Source organism: Pelodiscus sinensis, unplaced genomic scaffold (genome assembly GCF_049634645.1).
Source record: "Pelodiscus sinensis isolate JC-2024 unplaced genomic scaffold, ASM4963464v1 ctg78, whole genome shotgun sequence".
In the NCBI taxonomy this organism is placed as follows: domain Eukaryota; kingdom Metazoa; phylum Chordata; order Testudines; family Trionychidae; genus Pelodiscus; species Pelodiscus sinensis.
Genome location: NW_027466023.1, coordinates 186,076 through 212,258, shown reverse-complemented (window position 1 = coordinate 212,258; position 26,183 = coordinate 186,076). Strand labels below are relative to the sequence as shown.

The following is a 26,183-nucleotide window of genomic DNA, read 5'->3' as shown; positions in this document are numbered from 1 at the left end:
AAAGCAGGCAGGCAGGCCAGAAGGAGTGAGAAAACAGTTACCATAAATTAGCATATATAACCTGCAGGTTATACATGTTTTTACAAACACACACACACACACACACACACACACCCCTGCAGGGTATACATGTCTGCGTCTTATATAAACTGATTTTTACTCCTCCCGCCCAGAAGAGGGTGGGTGGCCCCTGGCTGCGGCTGTGCAGAGTGGTCCTGGGCACAAGCGTGGCTTTCCTCCCGCAGGCCGGCAGGCTTGCTGACAGCAGGAAGGCTCTGTGGGTTATACACGTGTGCGGGTAATTTAATAATTTTTTTACACATGATAGAAAAACCGCGGATAATACAATGGTGTGGGTTATAACTGGATGCGGGTTATATACCCTAAAACACGGTACTTACCTTTTGTTAACTGTTATTCTTCAAGATGTGTTGTCACATCCATTCCAATAGATGTGTGCACGTGCATGATCACTGGAAGGCTTTTTCCCCTAGTGGCACCTGTCAGGCCTGCTGTGGAGCCCCTAGAGTGGTGCCTGCATGGCCCAATACATATGGCTCACCCATCCCCCTGTCTCCTCAGTTCTTTCTTGATGGCCTTCTAACAAAGGGGAGGTGGGTGGAATTTGGAATGGACATGAGCAACACATCTCAAAGAACAACTGCTACAAAAAGTAAGTAACCATTTTTTTCTTCTTCCAGTGATAAGAACATAAGAACAGCCGTACTGGGTCAGACCAAAGGTCCTTTTAGCCCAGTATCCTGTCTACCGACAGTGGCCAGCACCAGGTGCCCCAGAGAGGGTGGACCGAAGACAATGATCAAGCGATTTGTCTCCTGCCATCTCTCTCCAGCCTCTGACAGACAGAGGCCAAGGACACCATTTTATCCCCTGGCTAATAGCCTTTTATGGACCTAACCTCCATGAAATTATCTAGCTTCTCTTTAAACTCTATTACAGTCCTAGCCTTCACAGCCTCCTCTGGCAAGGAGTTCCACAGGTTGACTACACGCTGTGTGAAGAACTTTCTTTTATTCGTTTTAAACCTGCTACCCATTAATTTCATTTGGTGACCTCTAGTTCTTCTATTTAGGGAACTAATAAATAATTTTTCTTTATCAGCCCTCTCCACACCACTCATGATTTTACATACCTCTATCATATCCCCCCTCAGTCTCCTTTTTTCTAAACTGAAAAGTCCCAGTCACTTTAACCTCTCCTCATATGGGACCCGTTCCAAACCCCTAATCATTTTAGTTGCCCTTTTCTGAACCCTTTCCAAGGCCAAAATATCTTTTTTGAGGTGAGGAGACCACATCTGTACACAGTATTCAAGATGTGGGCGTACCATAGTTTTATACAGGGGCAGTAAGATATTCTGGGTCTTATTTTCTATCCCTTTCTTAATAATTCCTAGCATCCTATTTGCCTTTTTGACCGCCGCTGCACACTGTGTGGAAGTTTTCAGAGAACTGTCCATGATAACTCCAAGATCCCTTTCCTGATTTGTTGTAGCCAAATTAGCCCCCATCATACTGTACGTATACTTGGGGTTATTTTTCCCAATGTGCATTACTTTACACTTATCCACATTAAATTTCATTTGCCATTTTGCTGCCCAATCATTGAGTTTGGTGAGATCATCTTGGAGTCCCTCACAGTCTGCTTCTGTCTTGACTATTCTAAACAGTTTGGTATCATCTGCAAACTTTACTACCTCGCTGCTTACCCCTTTCTCCAGATCATTTATGAATAAGTTGAAAAGGATTGGTCCCAGGACTGACCCTTGGGGGACATCACTAGTTACCCCTCTCCAATCTGAAAATTTACCATTTATTCCTACCCTTTGTTTCCTGTCTTTTAACCAGTTCTCAATCCAAGAAAGGACCTTTCCTCTTATCCCATGGCCAGGTAATTTACACAAGAGCCTTTGGTGAGGGACCTTGTCAAAGGCTTTCTGAAAATCTAAGTATACTATATCTACTGGATCCCCCTTATCCGCATGCTTGTTAACCCCTTTAAAGAACTCTAATAGATTAGTAAGACAGGATTTCCCTTTACAGAAACCATGTTGACTTTGCATTCCAATAGGTCACATGCAAGTAATTTACCTGGAGGAAGGGTCAGAGAATATTGAGTAGATGTCTGGAAGACTGCCCTGCTGAATATCTCAACACTCCAAGCCCACTGGGTGATGGTGTAGTGGCATAATGAGCATGTGGACAGAGGACCACATCACTGCCCTGCAGATGTCCTGAATAGGGAAATGCACAAGGAATGCCCTCAAGGAACCCTGTGCCTTTGTGGAATGAGCCATCAGCACCAGAGCTGGGAGTTTGGCCAGGTCATAGCATATCCTGATGCAGGATGTGCTCCAGGAAGAGAAATGCTGGGACAAGGTGCGCAGTTCTCAAATCCATTGCACAATAGCAATAAAGAGTTGCAGTGATTTATTCAGTGTAGAAGGCTAAAGCCCTTCTCACACCCATGGAGTACAGGGCTCACTCTCTAGTAACACATGAAGTTTAAGGAAGTACACAGACAGAAACATGCACTGGTTCCCATGGAAATGGGAGACCACTTTGGGCAGAAAGGCCATGTGGGAATGGAGCTGCACATCATCCTTATAAAACATGGCATACAAGGGTTTGGAGGTCAGGGCTTGGAGCTTTGAAAGCCTCCTGGCTGAAGTTATGGACACCAGAAAGGTGACCTTCCCTGAGATAGGACAGGGACCAGGTAGATAAGGTTCAAAGGGAGGGCCCAAGATCCAGGAAAGGACCATGTTGAGATCCCTTGGGGATAAGGGGTGTTTAACCTGTGGATACAACAATTCAGTACCCTAGAGAAAGTGCCCCACAGTGGCATCAGCAAAAAGGGACTCATGACCCACCACTGGGTGGAAAATGACAGTCAAATGAAACTTGAGGGACTACAGGGCCAGGCCTTGCTATTTCAGCTGCAACAGGTAATGGAGGTCTAAGGGTAATGTGGCCTCCTGAGGCTCAGCTCCTTTCTGAAGTGACCAAAGCAAAAAGCACTTCCACTCAGGTACGTACATGGCCACAGTGGACAGCTTCCTGCTCCCCAGGACCATCTCCCTAACCAAGTCTGAGCCCTGAAGCTCTTGAGGATTGAACCATGGAGTCTTCATACGTTGTGATGGAGAGACTAGAGGTTGTCATGCTGCAGCCAGCCTTGGTTCAGGGTAGAGTGGCAGAGTATAGGCATGACTACAAAGAGGCTAAGCAGAATCATGAATCAATGCTGTTGGGGCCATGCAAGGGAGATAAGAAGAAAGGAAGGGAACACGTACAGCAGGTGGCCCAAACATGGACTGTGGAACATATCTGCACTGGAACCATGGCTGAGGTTCCAAGAGGAGAACTGGTGACACTTCCTGTTGCTCTTTATAGCAAATTGGTCTATGTGGGGATGTCCCCACCTCTGGAGGATGGAAGGGGTGTCATCTGTCCCAAAAGACCATTCTTGGGTGTTAAAGTGGCTTAGGAGATCAATACATTCCACTCCTACACTCAGCAGGTGGAAGGCCTGCAGGTGGATTTAATACATGAATCAAAAGTCCCACAGGTGAAGGGCTTCATGGCAGAGGGGAGAGGAGAAAGCAATTCCCTCTTTATGTAGCACATCATCATGGCAATACACTGGTCTGACAAGCAAGACAAACTGTCCTCTGAGTTCCCTGACACTGATGTAGAGGGACAGTTCCACATAAGAGGACAGCCCAAGTATGAGTTCCCCCAGATGCACTCCCCAACTTGCCTCCGATGCCTCCATGATTAGAGACAGGGAGGACTGGGGGCTGGTGAAGGGGCTACCCACACACATCTCTTGGGGCTGCAGCCACCAATTTAGGGAGCGAAGAACTGACTGAGGTAGAATGACCAGACCATCTAGTGCAGCATTTTTCAAAGAGGTCTGCAGATCCACTCTGAGAAACCTGCTAACTAGCCACACCAGTTTGTTTATTTTCCGGCTCTACAGCCATGGTACCTCACAGTTCCCATTGGCTCTGGTTGCCTCACAGTTCCTCTTGGCTGCAAATGGTGAACCAGAGTCAATGGGAGCCATGAGATTCCATGGCTGCAGAGCTGGTAAATAAACATAGTGCAGTGGCCAGTTAGCAGGTTTCTCAGAGTGGATCCATGGACCACTTTGAGAAACATTGATCTAGTGGCTCTCTGCTGGGCCTGTGAACCATGGCAAACTAGGTCTGGAGGGGGCAGAAGTGGAGTATGGCATGCTGCATGACGAATGTGCAGGTTTCCATGTGCCCCAGAAGCCTCATGCAATTTCTGGCCACAGTGACAGGGAACCACGGCAGGGTATGAATAACGTCCATGAAAGCGGGGTTCAGGGAGGAAGGCCCTCACACGGGTAGAATCTAGGAAGGCCCCAATGAATTCTATGCCTTGAGCCAGGACCAGCTGAAATTTGGGAACCCTGAGAATAAGGTCCAGTGTGGAATAGGTCACCTGTGCCAGTCCCATATGGTGAAGGGCCTGCTCCTGGGTCCCGCCCTTCATCAAACAGTGATTCAGGTATGGAAAAACCAGCACTTGGTGTTTGTGTAGAAAGGTAGCCACCACTGCCATGCACTTTGTGAACACCTGCAGCATTGTGGAGAGGCCAAACAGGAAAACCTTGAATCGGTAGTGGAGACCATTAGCTATAAACCTGAGAAACCTCCAGTGTGCAGGAATGATGGAAATATGGAAGTACGTGTTCTTCATATCGAGGGCACTAGATCAATCCCCCACATCTAGGGATGGGATAAATGATTCATGATGTACCTCAGCCCACCTCTGTAGATAAGAAAATAACAGGAATAGAAAGCCCTCCCCCTTGCTGCCCCTGAATTCCCACGGAACCTCCTCTCTTGCCCCTAACTCCAGGAGGGACTGAACTGCCTGAGGAATTACTCATGAGAAGGGTCCCTGAAGAGGGTCGGGAGAAGGGGTGGGTGCAAGGGCAGAGAATTGGATGGGCAGAGGATTGCATACTGAGGACTAAACAGTCTGAGGTAAAATACTGGGGTCTGCCATAGTACCCTGGTGGTAGACTGGATGGTCTTTATGAGGGGCAATGGCATATCCACCATTGAGTCTGCATGCTCCACAAGCTCTTCTGTAGGTTCTTCTGAGGCTGTGAGCCACTTAAAACAAAAGGCCTTCATCTGCCCTTGCATCAGGGTGGGAAGTAAAAAGGATAGCTCACAATAGCCTTGGCTGGAGAGGAGGAGGAAGATTCCCAAGGGAGAAGTTGATCCTGATGGTATCCCGGGGAGCAGTGGGGAGGGGGGAATGAGACACTGACTATTCAGCAGGTGTCAGCAAATGCTGAATCAGTGCTTGATCCGGAACAGGTTAAGGGGCCTGCGGAGGCTCAGGAGCCACTACTGTGGCTGAGGGTGCCTGGCAGGATTAGGCCACTGACCCCGAGGGTGGGCCCAAGGACTGGAGCCTCCTGATTGATTGCCAAAATGGCCACTGCGTGGGTGCCTGCCACTGCAGTGGGCCAACCCAGCTGTGGTACCAAGGGAACCTCCCACTGGCAGTAATAGGAATGTTGCTGAGAATGGGAGTAGGACAGGGAGATGGAGAGTGCCACTGCAGTGGAGTTGGTTTGCCTCAGTGCCATATGGGAACCAATGCCAGCATGAGTCCTGGTGGCTGTGGTGCTATGGGCAACTGCTGCACTGAGGACAGTGCCATGGAATGGGACAGAGCATACTGGACCACCATCGATGCAGATGTCTGTGCCAGAAGCATGGACTGAGTCAGAATCAATGCAGCAAGCTTTGTCATTTGGATAAGGTCTCATGCTGCCTCAAAAGTGTCTGGCATCTTTTTGCCTGGTATTTGCTGTCCATGATAGAATCATAGAATTGGAAGAGACTTCAGAAAGTCAGAGTCCAGCCCCCTGCTAAAAGCAGGACTAACCCAACTAAATCATGCCAGGGCTTTGTCAAGCTGGGACTTAATCTCTAGAGATGGAGATTCCACCATCTCCCTAGGTAACCCATTCCAATACTTCACCACCCTCCTAGTGAAATAGTTTTTCCTAATATCCTCCCCCACTGTAACTTGAGACCATTGCTCCTTATTCTGCCATCTGTCACTACTGAGAACAGCCTCCCTCCATCTTCACTGGAATCTCCCTTAAAGAATTTGAAGGTTGCTATCAAATCCCCCTCACTATTCTCTTCTGCAGACTAAACAAAACCAAATCCTTCAGTCTCCCCTCATAGGTCATGTGCTCCAGCCCCTAATCATTTTGGTTGCCCTTTGATGGACCCTCTGCAATGCGTCCATATTCTTTCTATAGTGGGGGCCCCAGAACTGGACACAATACTCCAGATGTGGCCTCACCAGTGCTGAGTAAAGGGGAATAACTTCTCTAAATCTGCTGGCAATGCTCCTCATAATGCACCCTAATATACCATTAGCCTTCTTGACTACAAGGGCACCCTATTGACTCATCCAGCTTCTCATCCACTGTAATCAACAGGTTCTTTTCTGCCAAACTGTTACTTAGCCCGTCGATCCCCAGCCTGTAACAATGTTTGGGATTCTTCTGTCCCAAGTGCAGGACTCTGCACTTGTCCTAATTCAACCACATGAGATTTCTTTTGGCCCAATCCTCCAATTTGTCTAGGTCACTCTGGACCCTATCCCTACCTTCCAAGCTATCTACCTCTCCCCCTAGCTTAGTGTCTTCCGCAAACTTACTGAGGGTGCAATCTATCCCCTCATCCAGGTCATTAATAAAGATGTTGAACAAAACCAGCCCTAGAACTGATCCTTGGGGCACTCCGCTTGACACCGACCACCAACCAGACATCGAGCCATTGATCGCTATCTGTTGGGCCCGACAATCTAGCCAGCTTTCTATCCATTTATAATCTATTTAGCCAATCCATACTTCCTTAACTTGCTGGCAAGAATATTATGGGAGACCATATCAAAAGCTTTGCTAAACTCAAACTATATCACATCCACTACCTTCCCCATCTCCACAGAGCCATTTACCTCATCATAGAAAGCAATCAGGTTGGTCAGGCATGACTTGCCCTTCGTGAATCCATGTTGACTATTCCTGATCACTTTCCTCTCTTCCAAGTGCTTCAAAATAGATTAATTGAGGATTCCCCCCCCCCCATGATTTTTCCAGGGCCTAAAGTAAGGCTGATCAGTCTGTAGTTTCCTGGATTGTCCTTCTTTCCTTTTTTAAAGATGGGTGCTACATTTGCCTTTTTCCAATCATTCAGGACCTCTTAGCAAATTTTCAAAGATAATAGCCAAAGGCTCTTCAATGACATTCGCGAACTCCCTCAGATACATTAAAACTGGATCCATGGATTTGCGTAGGTCTAGCTTTACTAAACAATTTTTAATCTGTTCTTTACACACCGAGGGCTGCCCACCTTCTCCCCATACTGTGCTGCTTAGTGCAGTAGTCTGGGAGCTGACCGTGTCTGTGAAGACAGATGTAAAGAAAGCATTGAGTACTTCAGTTTTTTCCCACATCATCTGTCACTAGGTTATCTCCCTCATCCAGTAAGGGCCCCACACCCTCTCTGATCACCCTCTTATTGCTAACATAACTGTAGAAACCCTTCTTGTTACCCTTCAGATCCCTTGCTAGGTGCACTTCCAACTGTGCTTTGGCCTTCCTGATTAGTCTCCTGCATTCTCGAGCAATATATTTATACTCCTCCCTAGTCATCTGTCCAAGTTCCCACTTCTTATAAGCTCCCTTTTTGTGTTTAAGCTCACCAAGGATTTCCCTGGTTAGCCAAGCTGGTCGCCTACCATTATTTGCTTTTCTTACTGCGCATCAGGATGGTTTCTTCCTGTGCCTTCAGTAAGGCTTAACATGTTAACATCCATGGAGATCCTGCTCATCAGTTCTCTGAGGGAGTCAAAGTCTGGTTTTCCTGAAGTCCAGGGTGTGTATATTTTGCTGCTCCCCTTTCTTCCTTTGGTCAGGATCCTGAACTCAACCATCTCATCCTCACTGCTTCCCAGGCTGCCACCCACCTCTACTTCCCCTACTAGTTCCTCCCTGTTTGTGAGCAGCACGTCAAGCTGTGCATGGCCCCATGTCGGTTCCTTCAGTACTTGTACTAGGAATTTATCCCCAACATTCTCTAAAAACTTCCTAGATTATCTGTGTACTGCCGTATTGGTCTCCCAACAGATGTCAGGGTGGTTCAAGTCTGCCATGAGAACCAGGGCCTATGACCTGGAATCCTCATTTATCTCATCCACCTGATCTGGAGGTCTATAGCAGACACAAACCACAGCATCACCTCTTTTGCTCCTGCCTCTAAGCTTAACCCAAAGACTCTCAACATGCTTTTCTTCCTCTATATACTGGAGCTCTGAACAATCACACTACTCTCTTACATACAGTACCACTCCTCCTCCTTTTCTTCCCTGCCTGTTCTTCCTGAACAGTTTATACTCTTCCATGATAGTACTCCAATCATGTGAGTGCTCCTTTGTTGCTCCTTCCTCCTTGTGATTCTTTCCAGTACCCCACTCATCTTAGGACTTAGATCACCATCCCCTGACAAACCTAGTTTAAAGCCTTCCTCATTAGGTTTGGAAGCCAGCCCACGAAGATGCTCTTTCCTCTCTTCGTTAGGCGGATCCCATCTCTTCTTAGCAATCCTTGGGCCCGGAACAGCATCACATGGTTGAAGAAACCAAAGCCCTCTCTCTGACACAACCTGTGCAACCATGCATTTACTTCCACTATTCGATGATCCCTACCTGGACCTTTTCCTTCAATAGGGAGGATGGACGAGAACATCATTTGCGCTTCAAATTCCTTGATCCTTCTTCCTAGTGCTACATAATCTGCAATGACCAGCTCAAGATCATTGCTGGCCATACGTTAATTCCTACATGGAGAAGCAGGAAGGGATAGCAATCCGAAGGTTTCAGTAGTTTTTAAGACTCTGTCATATCCTGAATTCTAGCTTCTGGTAAGCAGCACTCTTGAGATTTCAAGTCTGGATAGCTTCTTCTCTTGGGGGTTCTGGTCGTGGAATGCGCATCCCTAGGACTACACATCCCATACCTTCCGGTCGATGGGGTCTTCTGATTCCTTCCCTGAGAGGTCTCTTCCAAAGCATTCTCCACCTTAGTGCCCGTGCAGAGAGTCTGAAATCAGTTACTTACCTCTGCTGGAACTGGTGATACCTGAGTTGTCTTTCTTCTCCTGGAGGTTACATGCTGCCAGTTTTCTTGTTCTGTATTGCTCTCACTTGTTCTTCAGCCTGCTGTGCCTATAGTATTAAATGCTGCCTTCTATTGAGGAAGTCTTCATCTTCTCTGATGGAATGAAGGGTTGATGCTTTGGCCTTAAGACCTCTACTTTTTTCTTCCAATATGGTGACCAGCTTGCACTTAGTGCAGATGAAATCTTCCATGAGGTTGACAAATATAACACATGCTGTGGAGGTCACACAGCTGAACTTTCACTATCGATACTTACCTTCCTTCAGAGAGATTCCTCAAGTATTTTTATTGCCCCCTTGAAGGGAAGAAGAGAAACAAGTTGCAAGAAAAAAACCCACCAAACACTATGGGGCTTCCCCCAAGGCAAACTCCCCTGTTGGCTGCTCACTGCATTTGCTCTGGCTGCCTTTTTATAAGGCTGCTGGCTAGACCCAGCTCAAAGCCTTGCCCCTAATCCAATCAGCCCCTGAAGGCCCACCTGGAACAAAGCACTCCCACTTCACACTTTTCAAACTGCTGTTCTTTTCAAACTGCCAAACACACAGTCAAACAAATGGTGACAGACAGACACACACACGGATACTCACCCCACAGCTCACAACATAGCCCCCCAAAAGCCACACTTACCTGAGCTGTTTGGCTAAACATCTGTGTGAAATCCATGTGCCTCTCTCCCCAATTCACCATATATAAGCTAGAGCCCAGACTGTTTGTGTTCTGATCTGTTCTTTTTCTAGTTGCTCTCCAACACCTAGCAACCAAGTATGCTATATCAAGTACACCTTTTTGTTTTGCTAATAAAATTGCCTTTTTTAAGGCAATGATTTGATTCTTGTGTCCTGGAAGGTAACAGGAGGTCTGTGTGTGCCTGCCTAGCCTGAAGAGCCAACTATCATAATTGCAGTTTGTTTTTCTGTGGCTTTTTTCAAACTCTCTTGTGCTAAAAGAGCTTGGGGGAAACCCTTCGGGAAGAAGTTCAAGTGTTTCTTCCTGATTTTCAAGGCTTTTAGTGCACTTGATGGTGGCAGCCTATCTCCCAGTGCCAGTGAGCCTGTGACTCTGGGGAGGTTTTGTAAGCACAGCCTGCACAGGCAAGGTATTTTAGGTTTCTTGCAGGTGCCCAATTTCTGCACTCTGAGTGCCAGATTGGGAAACAGCCCTGACAAGCCATTAATAACTCACTATTAAAAATGCACACCTTATTTGAAGTCTGAATTTGTCTAGCTTCAACTTCCAACCAATGGATGTTGGTGTATCTTTGCTAGATCGAAGAGTCCATTATCAAATTTATTCTCCATGTAGACAGTAAATAAACTGGTCAAATTACCTCAAGCTTCTCTTCACTAACCTAAAGAATTTGAGATGCTTGAGTTCATCACTATAAAGCATGTTTATTAAGGCCATGTCTACACTAGCACTTCTGTCAGCAAAACTTTTATCACTCAGGGTGTGACAAAACACCCCCCCTGAGTAACCTGAGTTTTGCCAGCATAAATGTTATGTGCACAGTGCTATATCGGCAAGAAAGACTCTCTCACCAACACAGCTACCATTGCTCGTTGAGCTGGCTTTTCCCAGTCAGCATGGTGCGGCTACAGAAGAGCTCTTACAGCAGCACAGCTGTATTGGTACAGAAATGCCACAGCAGCTTTGTAAGTATAGTGACCTAATCCTTTAATTATTCTTGCAACTCTTTTCTGAGTTCTTTCCAATTTATCAAAACCTTTCTTGACTTATGGGCACCAGAACTGTTTTCAAGCTGCACCAATCCCAAATACAGATAGCATAACCTCCCTACTAAAGATTCCCATCCTAGAATACTTAAGGAACTATCCAAAGCAAAGCAATCTCAGTGAGTGATTATCCTCAAGAACTCATGGAGGTGAAATGAGGTCTCGGAAGTAGAGAGGGACGAAGATAGCATCTATTTTTAAAGGGGAAGCAAAGGAGGGCCCAGGAAATTATAGACCCGTCTACCAAACTTTAACATCCAGAAAAATACTGTAACAAAGTATCAGAGCTGTCTCATCCACAGGATGGTTCAGGGTGGCCACCCCACAACCTGCACTTTGGGGGGCCCCATGGCTGCCACCTCAACTGTCTTATGGATGGGACAGTCCTCCATGTTAATTCCCCAGGCCATCCTAGGCTCTGCAGCTACTTGGGGAGAGGGGGGTGGTTACTTGGTGAAGGGCAGCAGCAGCAGGGGATTGGGTCCTCCCACACTCACCAGGATAGTAAGAGCTGGAGCTACCTGGCAGCCTGCTCCGCTCTGCCGACCATCTTCTAGATCACTGTGCTCTGCAATGGGGGCAGAGCAGGGGCAGGAAGAGGCAGGACAGGCCCAAGCAAAGGCAGGATTTGGTGGAAGGGGTAGAATGGGACGGGGCAGGGAATGCTGCAGGAGGGAGGAAGTTGTCCTGGGTTCCACATCACCTTAGGGACGGCACTCCACAGTATTAATAAATTTTGTAAGCACCTATATGATAACTAGCTAATAAACAGCCAACATGGAATTAACAATAACAAATATTACTAGGGAATTCTGCATCACTGCATGGATGTATAATAAATAAATGGCACATTTTATTTTGTGCAGAAAAAAACTTCCGCTTAAAAGTTGCTGTAGCTCTGCCTTTTGCTCAGCAGAGGGCACTGTGGCAACAGATCAGAGGAGCAACTCCCAGAAAGCCAGGGAAGAGAAAGAGCCTGTAGAGGCTTCTTCCAAGCACCTGTTGGACCAAGCCTAGATAGAGAAGCTATGGGGCGACAAACAGCATGGCTTGATGGGAGGAGTCAGACAAGGGCTCATAAGGGCTGGGGGGGGGAAAAGGACAGATTGGGGCAGGGCCTGAATGGGAATAGAGCTATACGACCACAGGTGGGAGGGAGGCACAGGGCCACATGGTGACAAAACAGGAAGTACAGAGCCACATAGGACGAGATGTCTGAGTGGGACACAGATCCATGGGAACAGTGGGGAAGAGATGCAGAGCCACATAGGGCTAGACTGAGTGCTTCCAGTGCAAACGAGAAGTATCTGTCAAGTGAGTGAAGTCTCACATTATTCTGTCCTGGGTCTCAAATTATTCAATATTTTCATTAACAATTTAGGTGATGAAGTGCAAAATTTGTGCATGATAAGCTAAGGGAGTTCAAAGCATTTTGGAAGATAGGATTAGAGCTCAATAATATCTTAATTGGTCTGAAATCAATAAGACGATGAAATTCAATAAAGGACAATTATAAACTACTCGGCTCAGGCAGGAAAAAATGAAATGTACAAGTCCAAAAGGTACTGCAGAAAAAAAATCTGGAGTTATAGTGGATCACAAATTGAATATGAGTCAACAATGGTGATGCAGTTCAGAATAAGGCAAATATCATTTTGGGACATACTAACAGGAATGCTGCACAAAAACATCCTGTGTGTATGGGTTACATTCTTTGTTCCTATATAAACATTACATTTTGCAATATTAAAATGCACCCCGATTAGCAAATGGGTGACAGGGGAGAGATCATGTGAGGATTATCTGTTGTGTTTCCTCCCTCTGGGGCATCTTGTATTGGCCACTGTCGGCAGACAGGATAATGGGCTAGATGGACCGTTGGTCTGACCCAGTATAGCTGTTCTTATGTGCTTAACAGAGCCAGATCACACTGTGGCTTGTGCTCTTCATTATTTATCATTCCCCCAATCTTAAGAACATAAGAACAGTCATAGTCAGTCAGACCAAAAGTCCATCTAGCCCAGTATCCCATCTTCCAACAATGGCCAATGCCAAGTACCCAGAGGGAATGAACAAAACAGGTAATCATCTAGTGATCACTCCCACTCCCAGCTTCCGACAAACAGAGGCTAGGGGCACCATTTCTACCCATTACGACAAATAGCCACTGATGAACTTATCCTTCATGAATTTATCTAGAAAATAAAGTCCTGGCCTTCACAACATACTCTGGAAAGGAGTTTCACAGGTTCATTGTGTGAAGAAATACTTCCTTTGGTTTGTTTTAAATCTGCTACCTATTAATTTCATTTGGTGATCCCTAGTTCTTGTGTTATGGGAAAGAATAAATAATTTTTCCTTATTTACTTTTTCCAAACCAGTCATGATTTTACAGATCTCTAACATATCACCCTAGTCTCCTCTTTTCTAGCATAAAAAGTCCTAGTATTATTAATTTCTCCTCATATGGAAGCAGTTTCAAACAATCATTTTTGTTGCCCTTTTGTGGCTCTTTTCTAATGCCAATGTATCTTTTTTTTTTTTAAATGAGGCAACCACATCTGTATACGGTATTCAAGATTTGGGCGTACTATGGACTTATACAGAGGCAATAAGATAGTCTCTGTCTCATTCTCTATCCCTTTCTTAATGATTCCCAACATTATATTTGCTTTTCTGACTGTTGCTGCACATTGAGTAGATGTTTTCAGAGAACTTTCCATCATGACTCCAAATCTCTCTCTCTCTCCAGTGGTAATTGCTAATGTAGTCCCCATCATTTTGTAAGTATGGTTAGGATTATGTTTTCCAATATGCATTATTTGGCATTTTTCAACATAAAAATTAGTTTGCCATTTTGTTGCCTAATCACCTAGTTTTGTGAGATCCCTTTGAAACGCTTCACAGTCAGCTTTAGACTATCTTGAGCAGTTTAGTATCATCTGCAAATGTTGCCACCTCATTCTCTGTTTACCTCATTCTCCAGATCATTTATGAATATATTGAATAGAACTGGTCCTAGTACAGGACCCTGGAAGACATGACTAGTTATGGAACCATAGAATAAGAGGACTGGAAGGGACCTTGAGAGGTCATCAAGTCCAGTCCCCTGCCCTCATGGCAGGACCATGTACTGTCTAGACCATCCCTGATAGACATTTATCTAACCTATTCTTAAATATCTCCAGAGATAGGGATTCCACAACCTCCCTGGGCAATTTATTCCAGTGTTTAACCACCCTGACAGTGAGGAACTTTTTCCTAATGTCCAACTTAAGCCTCCCTTACTGCAGTTTAAGCCCATTGCTTCTTGTTCTATCCTCAGAGGCCAAGATGAATAAGTTTTCTCCCTACTCTGACACCCTTTTAGATACCTGAAAACGGATATCATGTCCCCCCTCAATCTTCTCTTTTCTAAACTAAACAAACCCAATTCCTTCAGCCTTCCTTCATAGGTCACATTCTCTAGACTTTTAATCATTCTTGTTGCTCTTCTCTGGACTCTCTTCAATTTTTCCACATCTTTCTTGAAGCGTGATGCCCAGAACTGGACACAATACTCCAACTGAGGCCTAACCAGCGCAGAGTAGAGCGGAAGAATGACTTCTCGAGTCTTGCTCACAACACACCTGTTAATGCATCCCAGAATCGTGTCTGCTTTTTTTGAAACAGCATCACACTGTTGACTCATTTTTAGCTTGTGGTCCACTATAACTCCTAGATCCGTTTCTGCCGTACTCCTTCCTAGACAGTCACTTCCCATTCTGTATGCGTGAAACTGATTGTTCCTTCCTAAGTGGTGCGCGTTGCATTTGTCTTTATTAAACTTCACCTTGTTTACCTCAGACCATTTCTACAATTTCTCCAGATCATTTTGAATTATGACCCTATCATCCAATGCAGTTGCAGCCCCTCCCAGCTTGATATTATCTATCTTCATTATGAAAACTTACAATTTATTCCTACCTGTGCTTCCTAACTTTTAACCAGTTATCAAACCATTACTCTGCTTAAGAGCCTTTGGTGAGAGACCTTGTGAAAGGCTTTCTGGAAATCTAAATACACTATATCCACTGGATCCCCTTTGCCCAGAGGATTGCTGACACTCTCAAAGAGCTCTAGTAAATTGAAGAGGCTTGATTTCCCTTTTTGAAAATTGGTCTCACATTAGCTATTTTCCAGTCATTTGGTACAGAAGTTGATTTAAAGGATAGGTTATAAACCAAAGTTAGTTGTTCTCAAATGTGAAATTACAATTTTCAGAACTCTTGGGTGAATGCCATCTGTTCCTGGTGACTTGTTATTGTTTAGTTTATCAATTTGCTTAAAAAATTTCCTCAAACTCAGACAATTCTTCAGATTTGTCACTTAAAAAGAATGGCTCAGGCTTGGATATTTTCCTAAGATCCTCAGCTGTGAAAGGTGATACAAACAATTCATTTAGTCTCTCCATAATGACCTTATCGCCCTTGAGCATTTCAGTCATTGTTAGCATCTCATCTTTATCATCATCAGCAGCAGCATCTCAATTGTCCAATGGTCCCACTTAGGGTACGTCTAGACTACATGGCTCCGTTGACGGAGCCATGTAGATTTGTTTGTTCGGCAAAGGGAAATGAAGCTGCAATTTAAATAATCGCGGCTTCATTTAAATTTAAATGGCTGCCCCGCTCTGCCGATCAGCTGTTTGACATGAAAGCCCTTTATCGACCTCCCCGGTAAACCTCATCCTACGAGGCATAACGGGGAGGTAGATAAAGGGCTTTCAGGTCGGCGCGGAAGCGTTCAGACTAGTGCACTGAGCCGACAAACAGCTGATCAGCTGTTTGTCGGCTCAGCATGGCAGCCATTTAAATTTAAATGAAGCCGCGATTATTTAAATCGCGGCTTCATTTCCCTTTGCTGATCAGCCTAATCTACATGGCTCCATCGACGGAGCCATGTAGTTTAGACACACCCTTACTGTTTAGCAGGCTTCCTGATTCAAATTTTTTTTTAAATTGCTATTTTTTGAGATTTTGGCTAGCTGTTCTTCAAATTTGGCCTTCTTAAAGAACAGTTACTTACCTCGCAACTGCGATTCTTCAAGATGTGTTGCTCGTGTCCATTCCAATATAGGTGTGTGGGCTCAGCGTGCACGCGTCGTCGGAAGATTTTCCCTCAGCAGTACCCTTAGGGCCAGCAGGGAGCCCCCTACAGTGGTGCTAGTATATCAGTGCATATATACTCTGCTGACCCCCTCCCTACTCCTGTTCCTTCTTACAAGTACACTATCAGCAGAGAAGGGGGGTGGTTGGGGATTTGGAATGGACATGAGCAATACGAGGTAATTGTTCTTTCTTCAAGTGATTGCTCTTGTGCATTCCAATATAGGTGATTCCAAAGCGGAACCTAACTAGGCGGGGGGCCAGAGGAAGGAATTGCCCCTGAGATAAGGACCGCCCTACCTAGGGCAGCGTCCTCCCTGGCCTGCAGTGGAAGGGCATAATGGTTAGCAAACGTGTGGACTGAAAACCACGTGGCAGCCCTGCAGATGTCCGAGAAGGGGACCTGCGCAGCAAAAGTGGTGGACTCCGCCATCGCTCTTGTGGAGTGTGCCCTGACGGGCAGGGCTGGTGTGCCCGCTAAAGAGTAGCACTCTCTAATGCGAGTGGTAATCCATGAAGCAATCCACACCCTTCTCCAACAACGCCCATGATCTATACTGTCAAATGCCTTCTGAAAATCAACAAAGCAATTGTAGATGTTCTTGTTCTTTTGCCGAGCTTTCTCCGCTATCCATCTTAGTGCCAATATCTTAGCGTATGGTACTTCTATCTTTCCTGAATCCCACTTGCTCATCCGCTAGATGTTCTTCTATCTGAGATATCAATCTCTGTCAATATCATCATCAGCATCTTGCCTAGGTGACTCGTTAAAGCAATTGTTCTGTAGTTCTTGCACTCCAACATGCTTCCTTTCTTGTGTATTGTCACTAGCACAGATCTTGTCCATTCCTTAGGTGCCTTCCCTTCTTTCCATGTTATATTACATAGTCAGTGTATTTCCTGAACCATACTTTCTCCGCCATATTTGATCATCTCTCCTGTGATCTTATTTCCAGGGCTCTTAGTGTTCTTTAGTTGTTTCACTGCTCTTTCTACTTCCTCCTTCAAAATATCAGTCTCGCTCTCAATGCTCAGCGGTGATATCTCTTTCAATTCTTCAGTCTCTCTGAGACACTCATGTCCAACTGTGATTTGTACAGATCAGTACAATATCTTATCCATTGCTGCACAACCTTCTCCTTGCTCATAAGCACCTTATCATTCTCATCTTTGACACCCATCCACTTCGGCTGTCGCTTCCTATTAATACTCCTAATCATCTTATATACCTCCCTGATCTTACACTCTCCGTAATACCTCTCTATATCTTCACACTGCTCCTCTAACCACTTTGTCTTATCCATTCTGGCCGCTTTCCTTAACTCATTGCATTTCACTCTATATTGCTATTGCACCCTCTTGGAGACACCGCTTCTGATATTCAATACTCTCTTCTCTTGGACCAACTTCAGTGTCTCCTGTGTAATCCACTTCTTATTGATATTTTTTTCTTCCAGAATCATCTGCTCAATTGTCTCTTCTATTGCTATAGCTTTCTCTTTGACTCTTATATAAGTTTCTCTATTTGCCTGTATTCCTGATCTTCTCTTTGAGCAGTATCATAGAATCATAGAACCATAGAGCTGGAAGAGACCTCAGAAGGTCACCAAGTCCAGCCCCCTGCTTTAGGCAGGACCAATCCCAACTAAATCAACCCAGCTAGGGCTTTGTCAAGCCGAGACTTAAACACCTCTAGGGATGGAGACTCCACTACTTCCCTAGGTAACCCATTCCAGTGCTTCACCACTCTCCTAGTGAAATAGATTTTCCTAATATCCAACCTGGACCTCTCCCACCACAACTGGAGACCATTGCTCCTTGTTCTGCCATCTGTCACTACTGAGAACAGCCTTTCTCCATCCTCTTTGGAACCTCCCTTCAGGAACTTAAAGGCTGCTATCAAATCCTCCCTCACTCTTCACTTCTGCAGACTAAACAGACCCTTCTCCCTCAGCCTCTCCTCATAGGTCATATGCTCTAGCCCCCTCATCATTTTGGTTGCCCTCCGCTGGACCCTCTCCAATGCGTCCACATCTTTTTTGTAGCGGGGAGCCCAGAACAGGACAATACTCCAGATGTGGCCTCACCAGAGTCGAATAAAGGAGAATAATCACATCTCTCGATCTGCTGGTAATTCTCCTCTTAATGCAACCTAATATGCCGTTAGCCTTCTTGGCTACAAGGGCACACTGTGACTCATATTCAGCTTCTCGTCCCCTGTAACCCCCAGGTCCTTTTCTGGACTGCCAGCTTTCCTGGACTCCTTTCCCCTTCATGTTAGCATCCCAGGGGATTCTGCCCATCAAGTCTCTGAGGGTATGTCTACACTACCCCCCTAGATCGAACTGGGGGGGGATAATGTAGTCATACGGAGTTGCAAATGAAGCCCGGGATTTGAATTTCCCGGACTTCATTTGCATGAAGCCGGCCGGCGCCATTTTTAAATGCCGGCTAGTTCGGACTCCGAGGTGTACAGCTAGTTCGGATTAGGAAGCATAATCCAAACTAGCTAGTCCGTGCCGCGTGTAGCCGCGCGGCACGGAGTCCGAACTAGCCGGCATTTAAAAATGGCGCTGGCCGGCTTCATGCAAATGAAGCCCGGGAAATTCAAATCCCGGGCTTCATTTGAAACTCCGTAGGACTACATTACCCCTCCCAGTTCGAACTAGGTGGTAGTGTAGACATACCCTGAGGGAGTCAAAAATCTGATTTTCTGAAATCCAAGGTTTGTATTTTACTATTCTCTTTTCTTCCTTTGGTCAGGATCCTGAAATCTACCATCTCATGATCACTGCTTCCAAGGTTGTCACCCATTTCTACTTCCCCTATTAGTTCCTCCCTGTTTGTCAGCAGAAGGTCAGTACTCTGTACGCATTCCCAATTTCTTCCTTGCCTAGCCTCTCCAAGTCTGTTTCTTAAACTGTGTTTTATACTTTCTCTTAAGTTTCATCTTGATTTCACAATCAATAGACTGTGGTCTGAGTCCATATCCTCTCCTTGGAAAGTTCGGCATTGCTATACTGATGTTACCCATCTTCTTCTTACCCAGATCATATCTATCTTATTTTTGGACTTCCCGTCATTTGATCGCCATGTCCACTTCCTACAGTCTTTTTGTCACCTAAAAAGAATGGCTCAGGTTTGGGAATTTCCCAAATATCCTCATCCATGAAGACTGAAGCAAAGATTTAATTTAGCTTCTCTGCAATGACTTTATCATCTCTGAGTGCCCTTTTAGTATCTCAGTCATTCAAGGGCCCCATTGGTTGTTCAGTTGGCTTCCTACTTCTGATGTACTTAAAAAAACATTTTGCTATTACTTTTTGAGTTTTTGGCTAGCTACTCTTCAAACTCCTTTTTGGTTTTTATTATATTTTTACACTTAATTTGGCCAAGTTTATGCTTTCTATTTTCCTCATTAGGATTTGACTTCCACTTTTTAAAAGATGTCTTTTTATTGGTTACTGCTTTTTTTACTTGGTTGTTAAGCCACGGTGGCACTCTTTTGGTTCTCTTACTGTGTTTTTTAATTTGGGGTAAACTTTTAAGTTGGGCCTCTATTATGGTGTCTATGAAAACTTTCCAAGCAGCTTACAGAAATTTTACTTTTGTCACTGTACCTTTTAATTTCTATTTAACTATCTTCCTCATTTTTGTGTGGTTCCCCTTTCTGAAATTAAATGCTATCATGTTGGGCTGCTGACATCTTTCCCACCACAGGGATGTTAAATTTTATTACATTATGGTCACGATTTCCAAATGGTTCAGTTATATTTACCTCTTGAACCAGATCCTACACTCCACTTAGCACTAAATCAAGAATAGGCTCTCCCCTTGTGGGTTCCAGAACAAGCTGGTTTAAGAAGCAGTCATTTAAGATAAAGAAATTTTCTCTCTGCATCCCAGTCAATATGGGAATAGTTGAAATCCCCCACTATTATGGAATTTTTTATTTTGATAGCTTCTCTAATCCCCCTTAGCATTTCGTAGTCACTATCACTGTCCTGATCAGTTGGTTGGTAACATATCGCTAATGCTCTATTCTTATTATTGGAGCATGGAATTACTATCCATAGCATTTCTATGGAACATTTTGGTACATTTAAGATTTTTACTTCATTTAAGTCTACATTTTCTTTCACGTATAGTGCCACTCCAACAACAGCACGACCTGTTTTACCCTTCCAATATATTTTGTACCCTAATGACTGTGTCCCATTGATTGTCCTCATTCCACCAAGTTTCCGTGATGCTTATTATATCAATATCCTCCTTTAAAACTAGGCACTCTAGTTCACCCATTTTATTATTTAGACTTTTGGCATTTATGTATAAGCACTTTAAAAATTTGTCACTATTTATCTGTCTGCCATTTCCTGATGTGTTACTCTTTTTCATTTGATTGTGTCTCCTTTGATCTGACCCATACTTCCTTCCTCTCCTCCTGACTACAACATAGAGCATCTCTATTAATAGATCCTCCTCCAAGAGAGATCTCTGTTTGCTCCATGTGCTCTTCCGCACCCGTCGGCTTTTCCCCAGCCCATAGTTTAAAAACTGCTCTACGACCTTTTTAATGTTAAGTGCCAGCAGTCTGGTTCCATTTTGGTTTAGGGAGAGCCTATCCTTCCTATAAAGGCTCCCGCTATCCCAAAAGTTTCCCCAGTTCCTAATAAATCTAAACCCCTCCTCTATACACAATTGTCTCGTCCACGCATTGAGACTCTGGAGCTCTACCTGCCTACTGGGTCCTGAGCGTGGAACTGGAAGCATTTCAGAGAACACTACCATAGCGGTCCTGGATTTCACTCTCTTTCCTAGCAGACTAAATTTGGCCTCCAGAACCTCTCTCCCATCCTCCTCTATGTCATTAGTATCTACATGTACCACGATCACCAGCTCCTCCCCAGCACTGCATATAAGTCTATCTAGATGTCTCGAGAGAGCTGCATCCTTCACACCAGACAGGCAAATCACCATAACAGTTCTCCCGATCATCACAAACCCAGCTATCTATGCTTCAAATGATCGAATCCCCCCTTACTAACAGCTGTCTTCTTCTAACAACTGGAGTTCCCTCCCCCGGAGATGTATCCTCAGTGCAAGAGGCTACAATAACATCCTCTGGAAGGAGGGTCCCAACTATGGGATCATTTCCCTCTGCTCCAGTTGACTGTTCTCCTTCCCTGAGCTTTTCATCCTCCTTAACAGCACAGGCGCAGTCTGACTGGAGGTGGGACTGTTCTACAGTGTCCCAGAAAGCCTCATCCATGTACTTTTTGGCCTCCCTTAGCTCCTCCAATTTAGCCACTCTGCACTCCAAAGCCCATACATGGTCTTTAGCTGGACAATGATCTTTCTAACTGGCCTAGTTAGAATGGGATGACTCAGGTCATCCCATTTACCTGTGTTAAATACTGGCAAACATTAGCTTTCTTTCAATTTTCTAGAATGTCCCCATTGTTCTAAGAGGTAATGAACATTAACATTAGGGTCCAGTGAGTTCCTCAATCTACTGATTTAAATATGTCTATTATAGCAGTTGCTGCTTTACATGTTCCTGAGACATTCACAGAATCACAGGGTCAGAAGGGTCATATAATCTAATCTGCCAAGATGCAGGATTTGGTAGGTCTAAACCATACAAGACAAATAGCTCTCCAGCCTCCTTTTGAATACCTTCAGTGAAGGAACTGCCACAACCTCACAAGGCAGCTGTTCCAATGTCCTGCTGTTCTTACAATTAGGAAGTTTTTCTTAAGATTTAATCTAAATCTTCTATGCTGTTTGAACTCATTTCCCCTTGTCCTGCCCTCTATAGGCAGAAGAGAACTTTTCTCCATATTTTTAATGGCAGCCTTTCAAGCATCATGCCCCCTTTAATCTCCTCTTTTCCAAACTAAACATACCCAGTTCCTTCTGCCTTTGCTCATCTGGCTTACGTCATGAGGGATAGTTCCATCAATGGTGATCAGCCAGGATGGGCAGGGATGTAAAACCATGCTCTACCGTGTCCCTAACCTCTGTTTCCCAGAAGCTGGGAATGGGTGACAGTTATAGAAATCACATCACAATTACTAGTTCTGTTCATTCCTTCTGAAGCACCTGGCATTGGCCACTGTCAGAATCATAGAATACTAGGACTGGAAGGGAGCTCGAGAGGTCATAGAGTCCAGTCCCCTGCCCTCATGGCAGGACCAAATACTGTCTAGATCATCCCTGGTAGACATTTATCTAACCTACTCTTAAATATCTCCAGACATGGAGATTCCACAACCTTCCTAGGCAATTTATTCCAGTGTTTAACCACCCTGACAGGTAGGAACTTTTTCCTAATGTCCAACCTAAACCTCCCTTGCTGCAGTTTAAGCCCATTGCTTCTTGTTCTTTCTGGCCTCTGAGGATAGAAAAAGTTTTCTCCCTCCTCCTTGTGACACCCTTTTGGATACCTGAAAACTGCTATCATGTCCCACCTCAATCTTCTCTTTTCTAAACTAAACAAAGCCAGTTCTTTCAGCCTTCCTTTATAGGTTATGTTTTGTAGGCCTTTAATCATTCTTGTTGCTCTTCTCTGGACCTTCACCAATTTCTTCACATCTTTCTTGAAATGCAGTGCCCAGAACTGGACACAATACTCTAACTGAGGCCTAATCAGTGCAGAGTAGAGCAGAAGAATGATTTCTTGTGTCTTGCTTTTAGGCTAGAGCTAGACAGACCGTTGGTCTGACCTAGTGTGGCCCTTCTTATGTTCTAATTTTATCTTTTTGATCCTCTTTGTTGCTCACCTCTGAATCCTTTCCAGATTCTTTACAAGCTTTCTCTAGATAGTACGTCAGATGACACCTAAAGAATGCCCAGTAGAGCAATATTATCAACTGCTGATGCTTGCATGCTATGCTTCTGATAATGCAAACCAAGATGAAATTTGCTTCCCCCTATGCCTTGACTCATCTGGCCCCACTGACATGGAAAGGATGTCCTACATTACCTGAAAGACCTGCAGTATGGAAGGGGGATGCATATGGTGATGGCAGCCAGTGGCAACTGAGCCAGACTGAGGCTCTCCGTTTGCACCGGGGACTTGTCCCTGGAACGTTATGACAGATGGTTTCCCTTTCTTGGCCATCTCCTTCTGGTCAGGAGAGCTATCTTTGGCCAACTTTTTAGCCCTCTTAGGCTGGGCCAACGACACCAGGTGCCGCACTGACAGTGCCAGCAGTGCACTCCACACCAAGGCTGAAGTACTTGACACCAAACCAGAGTGCAGATCTTCTGGCACTAGGGAAGTCTCCAACAGAAGCACCCTTAGTTGAATACCCCTCCTTCTCATTGTCCTGGGATAAAAAAAGAAGTGAAAATCTTGCACTTGGAAGAAATATGGGATTCACCTAAACAACGAAGGCAGTCAGTGTGCGGGTTGCTTACTTGCTTAGGCCTGTGGCACACGGCACAGGCTTTAAAGCCAGGGGAACAGAGCATGCCCCTATCCCAGGTTAATTCTCAATAGGGAACTAACTATTAACTACTCCACTAAAACACAAAGAAAACTATTATAGTAAATGAAAATGAGGGAATGATAATGCTATAGCTAGAGCAGAGTGTTCAAGCACCATCACAAGCAGCAAAAAGGGAGAGGGGCCCAGGAGTGCACTATATAGTATGGCATATGTGCACTACTCCAGGAGCCACTGAGACCCAGGCCCCTCTGGGTACTGCTGAAGGAAAATCTTCTGGCACTGGTGAATGTGACGAGCATACACACCTATGCTGAATGGACATGAGCAAGCATTTGTATCTGGGTGGTGGTGTTCTTCTCAGCATTGCTGCTGCTAAGTCCATTTTCTGTATTTGTGCATTTGTTTTTTCTTCCCTAAGTGTACTATCTTACACTTGTCTTCGATGAATTACATTTTATTGTGTATAATCCAGTTCTCCAATTTAATCAAGATCTCTCTAAATTTTAGCTCTATCTTCCAAAATGTTGGCAATCAGCCCTCCCTAGCTTTGTGTCATCTGCAAATCTGATCAGTATGCTCTCTATACCTACAACTAGATCATTAATAAAGACATTAAATACAGACCCAAAAACAGAACCACGTGGAACCCCAGTTGAGACCTCCCTCCAATTCAACATCATTCCATTTATGTTTGTAGTTGTTTAGCCAATTATATATCCACTGAATTGTAGTTCTGCTGAGCCTGCATTTCTCCAATGTTATGTGGGTCTATGCCAAATCTTTGCTGAAGTCCAGGTATCTCTCAACCAGGCTGGGCCCCATCATGTGCCTGACAACGGGGACCAACGTGGCTGAGACCTCTAGGCCTCAATGTTAAGTGACGATGACTTTACAGTCAGGAAGGCTTTTCCTGATTTTCAGACTTAATTTTCTCTTCTTCTTTCATATACATAAGCAGTGACAGTCCTTGGGGCAAGATGAAAAGGGTTAATTATATAATCAAGGGTTTGGACCAATGTTCCCTGCAAGCCGTGTGCCTGCTCTTTTCTAAGCCCCGTGCAGAGACTCAGCTGATTGGCTGGGGAAGGAAGGAAGGGACATTTGCCCTCTCAAAGGAACATAAGAAGCAGCAGCTGCTGCAGTTGCCTACTATAAATGGATAAGCTGGCTCCAGCCTCTACTCCAGGGCTGGGCAAAAGATGATCTGCGAGCTGGATACAGCTGCAAAAGCCCTGGCCACTCCCTGCCTGCCCCACCCTTGCTTGGCACTCAGGAAAGCTGGGTGCAGGGTCACGTGTGTATTTGTGAATGCTGAGAGCCTGGAGGGAGGGGAGAGGCTTTTCATGCTACCCTCGCCCCCCGGAGCTCCCATGAGCTGTTTTTTCATTGAATCCCTTTGTTATATAATAGTCATGCCAATTCGCTTTCAGAATATGATTTGAAGAAGTGAGTCTGCCCCACGAAAGCTCATCTCCTAATAAACTATTTTGTTAGTCTTTAAAGTGCTATATGACCTTTTTTTTTTAATTAATACATGGTAAACTGTACTGTATTAAGGCAGATCTTTGCTATCTGATAGAGTTCTGGCTCTTATGAGTGAGAAGCAGCAAGAACGAGGTGTGATGCTAGCTATTTTGTAGGATGAAACCTTATTTGCAAGATCTTTGAAACATGCATCTGTAGGTTAGGAATGATGATGATACATGTACTCCATGGTCTCAGAGGGGTAGCCATGTTAGTCTGTAACCAAAACAAACCAACCAACCAACACCTTATAGCACGTTAGACTAACAAAAATATATAAATAGTATCATGAGCTTTCATGAGTACAATCCACTTCTTCTGCCGAGCGTAGTGTTAATTTTCTTATTTGATTTCATATTAAATAATCATTTATTAAATAATTAATCCCTGTTAATTATCCCTTGTTTGAACACATTTTCTTCCAAACCTATGGACTATTTAAATGTATGTTTTTTGTTTGTGCTGGTGGGTGCACATCCACACACTATCTCAATATTTGTCAGGACCCGCCCAAAATAAAATTCAACCCACAGAAGGAAAATCTTACAGGGAACACTGGTCCAGACTGAACTCGGGGGAGACAAGGTATGAACTTTTGTAATGCCCCTTTCCCCAAGAAAGGGGCATTAATCGGAACATCTAAAATTAAACTGGATCAAAGACTAATATGATAAACTGGTCCTCAAGGTATAGGCTTAGCAAGTTGACAAGGTTTTCCCATCTCTAATTTTTATGACTATGTTTGAACATTAAGATTATGGAAATTATCTTAAAGTTAGCATCATGGTAGTGATTTCATTGTTACGAATATAGAAGTACAGTATGTTTTAATATTTCAAATATCAGATGTAGACCTCCTGGATTTTAAAGAAAATTCTAAATAGAAGTCCTAATGAAACATTAGGAATTTTATCAACAACATCCTACAGTGAAGTGGTTTCCAACCTGTGGTCTGCAGACCCCTGGTGGTCTGCCCTTACTCATCTTTTCCTTTTCTTCTTTTTTCTCCCCAAGGGAGGAAGGGTCTGTGAAATTTTAAGAGATTGAAAA

General features: G+C 44.5%; 1 protein-coding gene and 1 long non-coding RNA gene across 7 annotated transcripts in view; both read right to left on the bottom strand.

Annotated features, from left to right (window-relative positions):
- The window catches only part of GOLGB1 (golgin B1), a 131,435-nt gene that overhangs the window by 39,006 nt on the left and 66,246 nt on the right, over positions 1-26,183 (bottom strand). The window lies entirely within an intron of this gene.
- On the bottom strand, positions 87-18,545 carry LOC102454881 (uncharacterized). The gene is made up of 2 exons (XR_012900263.1): positions 4,186-18,545; positions 87-3,961 (listed from the first exon to the last, which is right to left on the bottom strand). It is a non-coding gene; the product is annotated as an uncharacterized LOC102454881 (long non-coding RNA).